The following is a 13,325-nucleotide window of genomic DNA, read 5'->3' on the forward strand; positions in this document are numbered from 1 at the left end:
CGTCACACGATTCTTTTATGATGTTTTGTAATACATGGGATATTTCGAGAGAAATAGTATACACTTTAGTACGAGTAGGTGGCAGTATGAACTATTCCGATTTATAAAGTAGGCTACCTATAAACATGTAGGCCTATTAATTTGTCAATGGGTGCAGAAATACAGATGTTTCATCTTTAGGCATAAAAATGCTTACAAAATATATGAAGATAGGACAAGGGACTTATTGACTCCACTTTTTCATTATTTAAATGATATCAATAATTTGCAACAGTTGAAAGCAATATTGTTAAAAATCCCACCACCGACTTCAATGCACTTTTCAACTCCCTTGGCAATAGTATAGTCTATTTTATTTCCAGGAGTGCAGTTCGGTGGCTCCTTTGAACACCCACTTACAGATTTATGACTTCCTACACAAACACCTCTGACAATTCCATCCTATCCCCTCGTCTCAACATTGCACAGTTGCCACAATCCTGGTGACCTTCGAAATGAAACAGTGAGACTGACGAGAATCTTGGAATTCGGAAAAGATGCGGCAACTATGCCTCCACGTGGATTTGAGGGGAACCTGTCAATTCTTCTGAACGAGGGTTGTGATTGGTTACTAACAAGAGAAGACAAGATTTCCGTCATAGTAAGGAAGACATTTATTTATGACAGCCAATTAGTAGGGGGCAGTAGAAGGTCTGTCGGTAAAGTCCTTTCTATGAAACTGCACTCCATGAAAAAAAAAAATAGAGTATAACTGTTGCTCCTCTGAGATCGTCCTGTCGTTCTTGTACGAAGACAAGCAAGCGACCAATTCGACTCTGGTGCTTACTTTTTATTTGTAGACTAGGCTTTTCACCCATCCCTAGAGAATAATTTAAAGGACTGAGGTCTGGGGAACTTGATGGCTAATGAACGTGATCAGCTGGGTCGATCCATCGTCCGGGAAATGTTTGATTTAGATGATGAGTCACTCATGGCTATAATAATCTGCACGTCATGCCTGCGGTAGTCAGCCCTCTGGAAACTGAGCTACCATAACAGATTAATGTTGTAAGTCTGCGACTGGGATCGAACCGTAGTTTGTGGAAAGAAAAGTCCGGCTCTAATGGCTTCATACTGCATGAACTTAAATAGCAGAGAATTATCTTTCTTGCGAGGATCTGATTCTTGTGTTTTGTTGAATGTAATACAGTGAACAGACAGAGTAAGAACTGAAAGAGAAACTGAAGTTGCCTTTGGACAGATTCTCCAAACGCTGGCGATTTCTTTCATGTACCGCTATTTGAGCAAGACATCAAAAGAATCCGAAGAGCTACAGGGCATTTTAATGTATGTCAACGCCAGAAGAATCGTTTCACATTTAACCTAAACAAGTTATATATACTCAAGACAACGAAATTTTAAGCTAATTCCGAGAGAATGTTCAACCTCCTGGAAAACTAAGCTAGACTTGGAATTCATGGAAAAGAAAACTAAAGGTTTCTTCGAAACAATGAGATAAATGTTACACTGTCTCTAAGGCTGTCATTGTTGTAATACAGTACGTACAGTAAAATGACCTAATGTTATCGCATTCTCAGGAAATAAGCAATAAAGATATGACGACTTTCTCGACAAACATCAGTTCTACAGCACACCAAGCATTAGAAGAAAGACACAAAAAAGTCAACAAACGTCCACGTGTATCATTTTGATGTCATGTGAAACATTCTAGTTGTACTCGTCGTCCATAATAGTTCCCTGTAACATACAAGGAGTGAATGTTCAGATTCTTGTCACAATCCAGGCATAGTAGTCCCGAAAATTTCGTGTTTTGTGGTGTAAACTGTCCTTCATTTCGCCCCACTAAAAGAAATCCAATGGCATGAACTAATAAACAGTAGCGGTAGTCAGGAAATTAGAGATGTACTCATTATACTGAAGATGTTATCGTTCCAAAGGAAACATACATAAAAAAACAAACCACTTATTTAAAGCTAAAACAATATATCTTGCACTAGTAATATGTATTAAAAAAACTTGTTACAGTCATTCCTAAAAGTACATCTTCAAAAACCAGGCAAACATGTATGTTAAAATTGACTATTACAGGGCAGCGGGCGAAAAATACATGTACGCAGGTTTAAATCAGGGACCTTCGATCTGCAGTCGAATACTCTGCCACTGAGATACATTACTGCCTGCTTTAAAATATATAATAAAGTTTTCCTATTAGAATGAGGGAGAATACAGCAGTTGAGGTAATTGTTTTATACCAGTACGAGTGAAAGATTGTCTACAAAATCCTCAGGAAATTAAAGTGTAATTTTTAACACTTGTATATCTTAAAAAACTATTATATATTCGGTGATTAATTCCCGAGTGCATGACAAATATTGGATGTTTCATTATAGGTACCTAGTAGGCCTGATGTCGAATATTTTGCGTCTAGTTGCTCAGAACACTGTAGTGTTACTTATTAATTTGGTATCATAATTCAGAACAGATTCTCAATTAACTAAAGTAATATTTAACCATTTAACATCAAATTCAAATTTATTCATGTAAGATCGAACTCAATCGAGAGGCAGAATTCTGAAACGCAAGTTAACAAGCAAACATTCTCATGGGGGCAGATAAAAAAGTTATTTTTTTCTTCCACAATGTTAATAGTGACAAAACAAGTGCTTACACAAATTTTGGCCACTCGAACGCAATTACGAGGGCCATAAAATTAAGTTTCCCTGGGGCCGTTTACAGAGAGAAAACACACTTTCATTGGACAAATTTTTGGAATAAATATAACAACTGTTGAGCTATTTTTCAACGCATTTCCCACCGGAATTGGAACATTTGTCATATCATGGGATCGACAGAGAGATGCAGACGGCTGTCACACATTGGTTCCGATCCCAGGCGGCAGACTTCTACGATACATAGGGATACAAACGTTGATTAGTATCCGAAAATCAAGGCAACCGGAAGGCATTGTCCACAATGCACACATAAGTGTAAACATAATTGCTTAATGTAAAATATGTTAGCAGGTAAATTTATAAAAAATGAGAAACGTATACGTAAGAAATGCTCGGTTATCAACCATTGAATTTTTATAATGACTATTACACTTTCCCTACTTTTGACCAATAAAACGGTACGGAACGACGTGTTTCAACCAATCATGGCTGCTTATCCTATTATTTTTATCACATGCCTAGCATTTTTATCACCTCTCTAGCATTTGTTTGTTTTTATCACCTCCTTAACATTTGTTTTTTTGTTTGCCAACATTGTAGTTCTAAAATGATGCATGTTTATTTCATCATCCTTAATTAAAACTTTTCTATCATTTATCTTGTTTATATTATTTAGGTTAGTCTATGCTGTAGCTTCTGCTGCATGAGATTATGGATAGTCACGTATCAAAGATTGTTTAATATATATTGAGAGATAATTAAAGTGGAATGCAACCGTTTTAATAAAAATGAAACTGAATTAACAAAGCCTTCTTGACTAGTAGTCGTCCATAGAGTTCAACGAAGATTGTATAATTGGCGCAACAGGTAAGAAGAGAATAGCTCATCATAACACATTACTGCCATCTAGCGGAATATTTGTAATGATGAGAGATGGTACAATCATACATATGAAAACAGTTCAGTATTTTAGTAAGTCAATTAATATTTTATTGTATTAGAGTACTTTATTTCTTCTAATCTTCATATACTTTATTCTAATCGTGTAATAGTCAATTAAATCCCACTCGAACTTCGATTTTCTCTAGATAAATCAACACCTATAGTGAGATTACTATTGATAAAGGCAACGAACGACATTAGCATGATTAGCATGATTCCTGTCGAATACGAATACGAAGTATAGTTATACATCATGTGAAGTAGATATACTACGAATAAAAGAGTTCTCGGCAAAATTACCAACTAAAAAATCATTCCTTGCATTCTCAAGAAAAACTGCAAACATTATTTTTAGTGCAAATCAAGATTTCAGGTATAACTCCCTGTAAAGTTGATTTGAATAATTTCGAGGGAAAAATTGTTCCGGAGCCGGGTATCGAACCCGGGACCTTTGGTTTAACGTACCAACGCTCTACCACTGGGAACTCTAACCGGTTAGAGTTCCCGAGTAGCTCAGTGGTAGAGCGTTGGTACGTTAAACCAAAGGTCCCGGGTTCGATACCCGGCTCCGGAACAATTTTTCCCTCGAAATTATTCATTATTTTTAGTATCATGCATTACAGGCGCTACGTTCGGTTCAAATTTCTCAAGTATTGAAGTTCGATTTCGCTCTGCAGGAGGCCTGTTGTGTTTTTTCAACATTGTTATAAGAATATTTGCTGTGCTCCACTCTCATCCCTTCAAGTTTTAACCGCTTAAGCATTTTAGCACAGATCTTGCGATTAGCTTTTCATATGAATATGAAATAAGAGGAAGTTTGTAATGTCTTTGTTGCCTTCCTCATCTGCCAACATTGCAGGACACTGACATGTCTGCAGAATGCCTCATAAGGATGAACACACCTCTAAAGGATAAAGCGGGATACGAAATACAAAATATGAAGGCGGGTGCTAAAAGGCTACAGCAGGCCCCTAACTCAATCGAGTCAATGCAGATTTCACCTTAACTCCCCACTCCACCTTCCCTTGCTGAGACGAGTAGACAGGAAGGTAAGCATTGCTCAGTGACGGATTGTATAATGCAGACATCATAGCTTTTACAAACTTTCCGCTCTCGCTGGTCGCCTGAAATCCATCACTGATGTACAGTGTCTACTATGCATTTCTTTATAAGCGAAAAGGACATGGGATTTCTGAGCTTCGTTTCACTTCCCTGTTGTGCCCAGAGCTGCGCAACAGAGTATCCAAGTGATTGTTAGCAGAAGGATGCTCGCAGGGGGGGGGGGTAAAAATCCTAGCCGTTCAGTCCCATTCTTCAACTTATGGCAATGATGAACTTTCTACTGAATCTTTTAAAATCCGTCACGCAAAGCTCCAAAGTACGATTCCTCACCTCTGAAAAAGAGTAAAATCAGATGATGATTTCTGTGTAACTCCCCCCAGTTATGGGGTCAACTCGCATGTGAGCGGAAAGGTCGTGGATTAACATTTCAGTCCACCTAAATGGTGCGAGGGTGGTCGTGATATCACTGCAGGGGCAGCCTACATTGATTATACGGGCTACCAGGATGGGAATCACGATCCAATCTGCATTAGCTCTCAAACAGATCTGGAAATTGGATAAAAGCATTCTTCCGCAGTCGTGAAGATCAAACGACATTAAACCAGCATATGAAAAACTATTCCGCTGTCATTAGAGACGTAACTATATAATAAATATCACAGGACTGCTCACCTCGCGGTCATACAAACCACAGAGCGGACCGTTGAAGAGAAAACGTACAAATGTGGATATACAAACGAGGCCACATTATACAGCAATGTTAGTAAAATACTTAGATCGTCGGCTTTCTACTCTATAAACCTGAGTTCGTATGGTAAGTGAAATTTATAATAAATGCCGACATCCTGCCTAGAAGACTTCGCTTAAATTCTAGTTCACATGCGTGGAGTTTGTGGTAGACATTGCGAGCTTTCTTCCTATAAACCTGAGTTCAAATTCGAATGCATGTTAGTGCAATTTGTGGTAGAATCTTCGCCTTTCTACACTAGAAGCCGGAGTTAAAGCAACGTGAATCTGGATACAGTTTGTTGTAAATATCAACTGTTTAACATTTTTCCTCATACAATTTTCCTGTGAAACATACAGGGACGATATTATTCATAAATAATTGCGATGAAAGAGTAATGGAACGGAGAAAAATTCCCTCCGGCGCCGGGATTTGAACCCGGGTTTTCAGCTCTACGTGCTGATGCTTTATCCACTAAGCCACACCGGATACCCACCCCGGCGTCGGACAAAATCGTCTCAGTTTAAGTTCCAACTCTTGGGTTCCCGGAGAGAATTTTTCTCCGTTCCATTACTCTTTCATGATGACGCAGAATATCTGCATGGAAATATCATATGTACTTCGGTACATTAAAATAATATATATGATATGCGTAAATCACTTCGTGATTTAAGGCGGCGCTTATTCCGTCGGATCCCGGCCAACTAGTCACTCATAACGAGTGCACCTCAGCACATGTGTGGACTTCAGTCCTACGTTCATAGACATCTATGACGTAGTGCAGAGGGCGGCCACTAGAGGGAACCCAAGAGTTGGAACTTAAACTGAGACGATTCTGTCCGACGCCGGGGTGGGTATCCGGTGTGGCTTAGTGGATAAAGCATCAGCACGTAGAGCTGAAAACCCGGGTTCAAATCCTGGCGCCGGAGGGAATTTTTCTCCGTTCCATTACTCTTTCATCGCATGATGACGCAGAATATCTGCATGGAAATATCATATGTACTTCGGTACATTAAAATAATACATAAATAATTGATTTCCTATGTTACACAGAGAACTCAGCAAGTGAGTTAAAAATCCAAGCTGCGACCTACCTACGTTTTTTAATAAAGCGTCTGAAAACACCACAGGTAGATGCAGTATTATCCAGGTGTCAAAGTGATGGTTGTGCGCACAAGCAAAAAGAAGTGTAATATTTTTCAGAATGGTGATAATGACTTCTCGTTTTATTTTCGTCGAAGTAAAGTGTGGTCGATATTTAGAATATATATTTATTATTGTCGTGCTCAAAAGGTTAAAGTCGGCAATCCCTTGATATGTACTCTCACCACGTGTTTGTTACTTACTCGTATGCTTCTTACTCCCCGAGGCAAGTATTATTAGTCTTATAGATCTGTGGAGGTCGAGGTCAACGGCCAAGTCTTATCTTCACCATAGACGCTGTCATATATCGGATACTTTGTAATAAACTAAACAAAAACAATCAGCCAGTGTTGCAAGGAAGACCTCGAAGTGTTTGTTTGCAATACAGCGAACATTAACTCTTTAACTTGCCGACGTTAACCATTTGTGTGATAAGTCTACGATTATACCAATGCTGAAAAGCAGCTGAAGATCCTTATTTAAATTTCATATTACAGTCCACTTATTTTAATACATTGTACTACATACGCTACCTATTTACTTACTTACAAGCTTACAAATGGCTTTTAAGGAACCTGCAGGTTCATTGCCGCCCTCACATAAGCCCGCCATCGGTCCCTATCCTGTGCAAGATTAATCCAGTCTCTATTATCATATCCAACCTCCATCAAATCTATTTCAATATTATTCTCCCATCTACGTCTCGGCTTCCCCAAAGGTCTTTTTTCCCTCCGGCCTTCCAATTAACACTCTATATGCATTTCTGGAATCGCCTATACGTGCTACATGCCCTGCCCATCTCAAACGTCTGGATTTAATGTTCCTAATTATGTCAGATGAAGAATACAATGCATGCAGTTTTGCGTTGTGTAACTTTCTCCATTCTCCTGTAACATCATCCCTCTTAGCTTCAAATATTTTCCTAAGAACCTTATTCTCAAACACCCTTAATCTTTGTTTCTCTCTCAAACTGAGAGTCCAAATTAAACATCCATGCAAAACAACCGGCAATATAACTGTTTTATAAATTCTAATTTTCAGATTTTTTTGACAGCAGACTGGATGACAAAAGGTTTTCAACCGAATAATAACAGGCATTTCCCATATTTATTCTGCGTTTAATTTCCTCCCGAGTGCCATTCATATTTGTTACTGCTGCTCCAATATATTTGAATTTTTCCACCTCTTCGATGGATAAATGTCCAATTTTTATATAATTCTTATAACATTCTGGTCACGAGACATAATCATATACTTTGTCTTTTCGGGATTCACTTCCAAACTTATCTCTTTACTTGCTGCAAGTAAAATTTCCGTGTTTTCCCTAATCGTTTGTGGATTTTCTCCTAACATATTCACGTCATCCGCATAGACAAGAAGCTGATGTAACTCGTTCAATTCCAAACCCTCTCTGTTATCCTGTACTTTCCAAATGGCATATTCTAGAGCAAAGTTAAAAAGTAAAGATGATAGTGTATCTCCTTGCTTTCAATTCCATTCCGAGGCTTATTTTGAGGTTTCGTAATAACAAGCTGTTTTTTACGGTGATGGGTTATTAGCCCATCGACGTTACTTATTTGCACCTAAATTAAATAAAATGTATTACATATGTGCATTATTTTGATTTAAAAGCTTCCTTTCACTACCGAAAATAATAGTCACGGTTTATCCGAAAAAATACAAGTTATCCAAACGCCTCCGCCTAAGTCAGTTCTGATAAACGAGGTTCTAAAGTAAAAATAATGCCCCAAACGCCTGAAATCTCATCTGATCACTGTCCACTGAGAACTTGACATGATAATTTCGTTGTACACGAAATGATCTCATCAGGAAATAATTCCAGATTTTAACAGAAATCTCTGCACCAAAACTCGGTTTTCCTCCAGCAAGAACCGAGAACCTGTTACGGTCTGTGTACAGAATCAGGTGTATCGGCACAGATAAGAAACCAGATCAGACACTGCACTGACCATCTTGATAAACTGAGATAATGAGCGACAGCTTTTATGCAATACTTAGTTAATCTGATGACATAATAATGCACACACGCGAAACATATTAGGCCAGAATGGGGCCTTAAAGGAGTCTTTGCATGCAAGCAGCTCACAAACAACCTTGACTGCGAGGCAGGAACGTGACTTTAAAAGCAGGCTCATAAATATGCGGTCAATCTGTATTACGGTCCGAGTATTTCGGTAATAATTCACTAACCCTCCTCAAGGTCAAGATCAGAGAAACACCCATAATAGGCAACACCGAGCAAAGTGTGAGCGCTGCCAAAATTCCAGTTCAAATTCTTTTCTCTATCAGGAAAGAAAATCTCATCACTTGCCTGAAAGAGGTAGGCTACTACGTTACATGTGGTTCCATATTAATAAGTACATACATAGCAATTTTATTACCGAATACTACTACTACTACTACTACTACTAATAATAATAATAATAATAATAATAATAATAATAATCATCATCATCATAATAATAATTACAGTAAGGTGTGACAAATTATCGCAATGTACAGAAATTCATTGATTATAGTTCACGTTAACACTTTATTTAAAAAACTTAAAATTGTATTAGTCGACACGTTAAATAATCATACAGGAGTAAGACAAAGTTGCGGTCTTTCACCGTTGCTGTTTATATATATATATATATATATATATATATATATATATATATATATATATATATATATATATAAGATTTCATAATGCTGTTAATTATTTCCATTTTTTTTGTGTATTTAGACATTTTCTGTAAAATGTCTACTTCATCGAATAAAAGGTAATGTGCATGGGTGGGCAACTCGTGCTCTCAAAGTGTCAACACAATCTCAGTGCAGGTAGAACAGACTCTGTGCTAGTTGTACTCTCTGTGTGCGGTTCTTTCAAGACACAAGTTCGAACGCGTCTGCAGAAAATGGCGGCTCGCTTTAAGTGAAAAACATTATAATTTCCAGATCATGTCCCTTTAGTTACGAGTCGAAAGAAAATTTTTTTTATTAAGAAGAGAGGTAAAGCTTGTATTATGTTCTATTACACTTTCTTACGCATGACATTTTATGTTACAAATATACAGTGAAGGTTTTAGTAAAAAAATAGTGTCTGCATCTGCTTTAGAACAGCTAAAGGTAAAAATGAGATATCAACAAAGTGAAACTGATATCAAATATCGTTAGCAAGTTGTGCGTGGGAGTTACAGAATTGCACGACATATGATCGACTAGCGAAGAGCATTTATGGATAAATTTGAAATGTGGCAGTATCATGTAGAACATAGACAACTTCACTTTCTTTGAATATGGACTATCTTGAAGACTGATAAGAAAATCTTCTTATCAAATATAAGACTGTACTTCAAGACCTAAAGCAGAATTCACTGTTAAGTTTGGAGAAACAGTGACAATTGACAAGGAATCGAAATGTTTCTGAAATCCTTTTGGCTTACAGCCGATAGAAAATCCTGAAAATGTATAGCTTGAATTGATAAATCTACATAACAACATGCCACTCAGATTCCAGCGAAATCAGGAATCGAACTGTTCGTAATGTTGCCTAAGTCAGAATTTGCAAATATACTCTTTGCTTCCAATACTGTATGTGCTTGGGGCAGAGTTTAGTACAAGAAAAAAGGTAAAAGCTCTCAAAATACAGAAAGAGCTCAGAAGCAAACTTATTTCATCTGCCGTGACATGTAAAAAATACATCCTTGAATATGTTGCTATTTGCGAATACAGACTATTACCTTTCTGAGAATAGAGGAATACTCTTTAATGAATAGAGACTTGTAAATTCTATCGTTCTACGTTTCAAATAATACATATAATAAGAAATATTAACAAATATTGTAATAATAAATAAGTGTTGCAGCTATATTTGTTGTATCTTGAAAAGGTTGTATTCAGTTTGTGTTTCCAGTACTAAACTAATTTACAAAGCTAGAAAATAATATAATTTTGTTATGTGTTTAGGTACATTCTGTCTAAAATTACTATAATTATTGTATCATGGATTAGATATCACGACCACCTGCATGAGCCGCCAGAGTGCACCGTGGCTTTTGCAGCGAAACGACAAACAACTTATAACTGCTGCGGCTGCCTTCGTCTGTCTTTCTCTCTTTCAAGGTTTTTTAGCACTTTGGGAGCACGAGTTGCCCATCCATGGTAATGTGTATCCGAGATATGTAAAATAATTTACACTTTCTAAAATTTTTGAATATAAACATATTTTGCTAGGCACAGGGTATTTTCCGCAGAAGGCCATAAGTTTAGTTTTCTTCTTTATTGATTTTCATTTATCATATTTAATTCCAATTTTGTTAAAATTATACATTGAACGTTGTAATTCATCTTCTGAGGATGCCACCAGAGCTAAATCGTCTGCAAAAAGTAATGAATCTAGTTGTAAATTTATATATATATATGTCCGTTGGCTGGGCGGAAGAGAAGGCCTACTGGCCTTAGCTCTGCCAGATTAAATAAATAAATAAATAAATAAATAAATAAATAAATAAATAAATAAATAATAATAATAATAAATATATATAGACATTTACAACTAGATTCATATATTGTGAAGTCTGATTAGAGTCATAAGTTACTTGTCAGATATTTGTACACTGGAGAGGGAAAGGAACTAGCCAACCTACCCAATTATCTCCTGGCTTAGTTGCCTCATGAGTGATGTCTTATTAGTGTCACTTATGAAGTTCAAACGTTCTTCGGACAGCTGACTAAACGATACAAATAATAATAATAATAATAATAATAATAATAATAATAATAATAATAATAATAATAATAATAATAATAATAATAATAATAAGTAGCAGTAGTAATAGCAGTAGTAGTAATAACAGAGGTGCCAATCTTACAAATGGATTATCAGTATCCTGCTCACCCCCTCTTATGACAAAATCAGAAGTAAAGTATATTATGTAACATATACACCTACTTACACGTTACCTGTCACTTCTTTCGCGAAAAAAAAATACTTTGTGGCATGTTCCGTATCTAGCACCTGCTTTCCTGCACATTTATTCTTGAAGCATACTTTTGAGGCCTTTGTAAACTTCCTTTTGAAACAGTATGTTAGGGATTTGAAAACTGTCTTAACTCTTGAATAACCTACACATTTGTTTACGCTTTGATATTTATGAATGGGTTGAAAATTGCCAAACGTTCTGAAGATAATGTTTCGTGGGCTGTCATACTATACTTCGAGTGAATTGGAAACTGTTTTCAAACGTCAAAAGCTCTGAGAAATGTATTGACTGCTTTTATATATACCTTAACAGCAACTGTGCATTAGCGCTTTTTCCGTAGCGAAAAGAGAGAGTCTGGTTTTATTTCATAGGTTTCACTAGAACAAAATTACATTTAATATCCATCGCACAGCACAGAAAGCAGTGAGTGCCTTTAGAACACTTTACTCTTACTGGTATACACAAGCGTTATCGAGACATTACTTCCGCTTCACGAAAGAAATATATTTGTAATCTCTAGCAAAATGATGCATATTGCGGGAGAAAGTGTTCTGTATTAAATTCGTAATTGCGTTTTTCAGTTGCTGTTTTTTTTTACTACACGGAGATTAAAGGACTTTATAGTTCGTCACTGGCAGCTACATTCACATTTTGTTCAAATCTATGAGCGTGAATATTTGAAGGGTTCAGAGCCATAGTGGGCCAAGCGCCATTTATTAAAAACGGAGAAAGCAAGGGTTAAAGTTAAATGAATACCATAGTTTAATGAAGATTGATATAGCATTTAGTTTTAATGTGTATACTTATGATCACCTCAGTTCCAGTCCCATCAGATGCAAATAGAAAGGATACAGAAAAGATTTTTACGTTATTTATATTTAAAAAAAAAACATCACGTGTCGTCTTATGACAAGCAAAAAACATATAATCAGTTACTTTTTGAATTTAATTATAAAACTTTAACATCTCGACGATTAATAAATAGTCAAATTTTACTCTATAAGACTGTTAACGGTATATTGAATAACTGTGATTTTCTTAAATTCCTTCAGTTCAATGTAAAAAAAAAAACAATTACGTCATAGGCAACCTTTTGTTATTCCCATTCTTAGAACTGTTTTCGTCAAGAACTCTCCATTGTTTGTTATGTGTAATACTTACAACTGTCTGTCTTTAAACTGTGATTCTCAATTAGATTTCAGTTTAACAGTTGAAAAATTTCATACAATATTAAAAAGAATTGTATTTCCTTAGATATTTAAATTATGAAGAAGTGTATTATAATGTTTTTACTCTAGTTTTTAAATAATTTTGCATTATTATATTGACATTTGGCACTATATTAACTGCAATACTATATTCTAGCATCTATTACCGTTATGTATTTTCTTTCTTTCGTTTGTGTTGTTTTTTTTTTTCTTATTATGTATTTTGTGTATGTATTTGTGTAAGCCACCTGTAATTGGAAGCCTGCTTCTGTTGGTGGTGGATTTAAATAAATAAATAAATAAATATTATTTGCTATTCGTTTCCATTGAATTATGGTATAATAACTTCATTTTGACCCTAGTTTTCTACGGTTTTAGTAAATGGCGCTTGGCCCACTATGGTTCTGAACCCTTCATTTATTATTGCATATCTATTAATGGACGATCCAATATCCACGCCTCATTGAAAGACGGAAAACCGCGGAAATCTTGCAGAATGCATATTTTTATTATGTTGCTTAACGATAAGCATATTTTGAGTATTGATATTTTAACGTAAGTTCTGGGAAAAGAAATATGT

Source organism: Periplaneta americana, chromosome 1, assembly GCF_040183065.1.
Source record: "Periplaneta americana isolate PAMFEO1 chromosome 1, P.americana_PAMFEO1_priV1, whole genome shotgun sequence".
NCBI lineage: Eukaryota > Metazoa > Arthropoda > Insecta > Blattodea > Blattidae > Periplaneta > Periplaneta americana.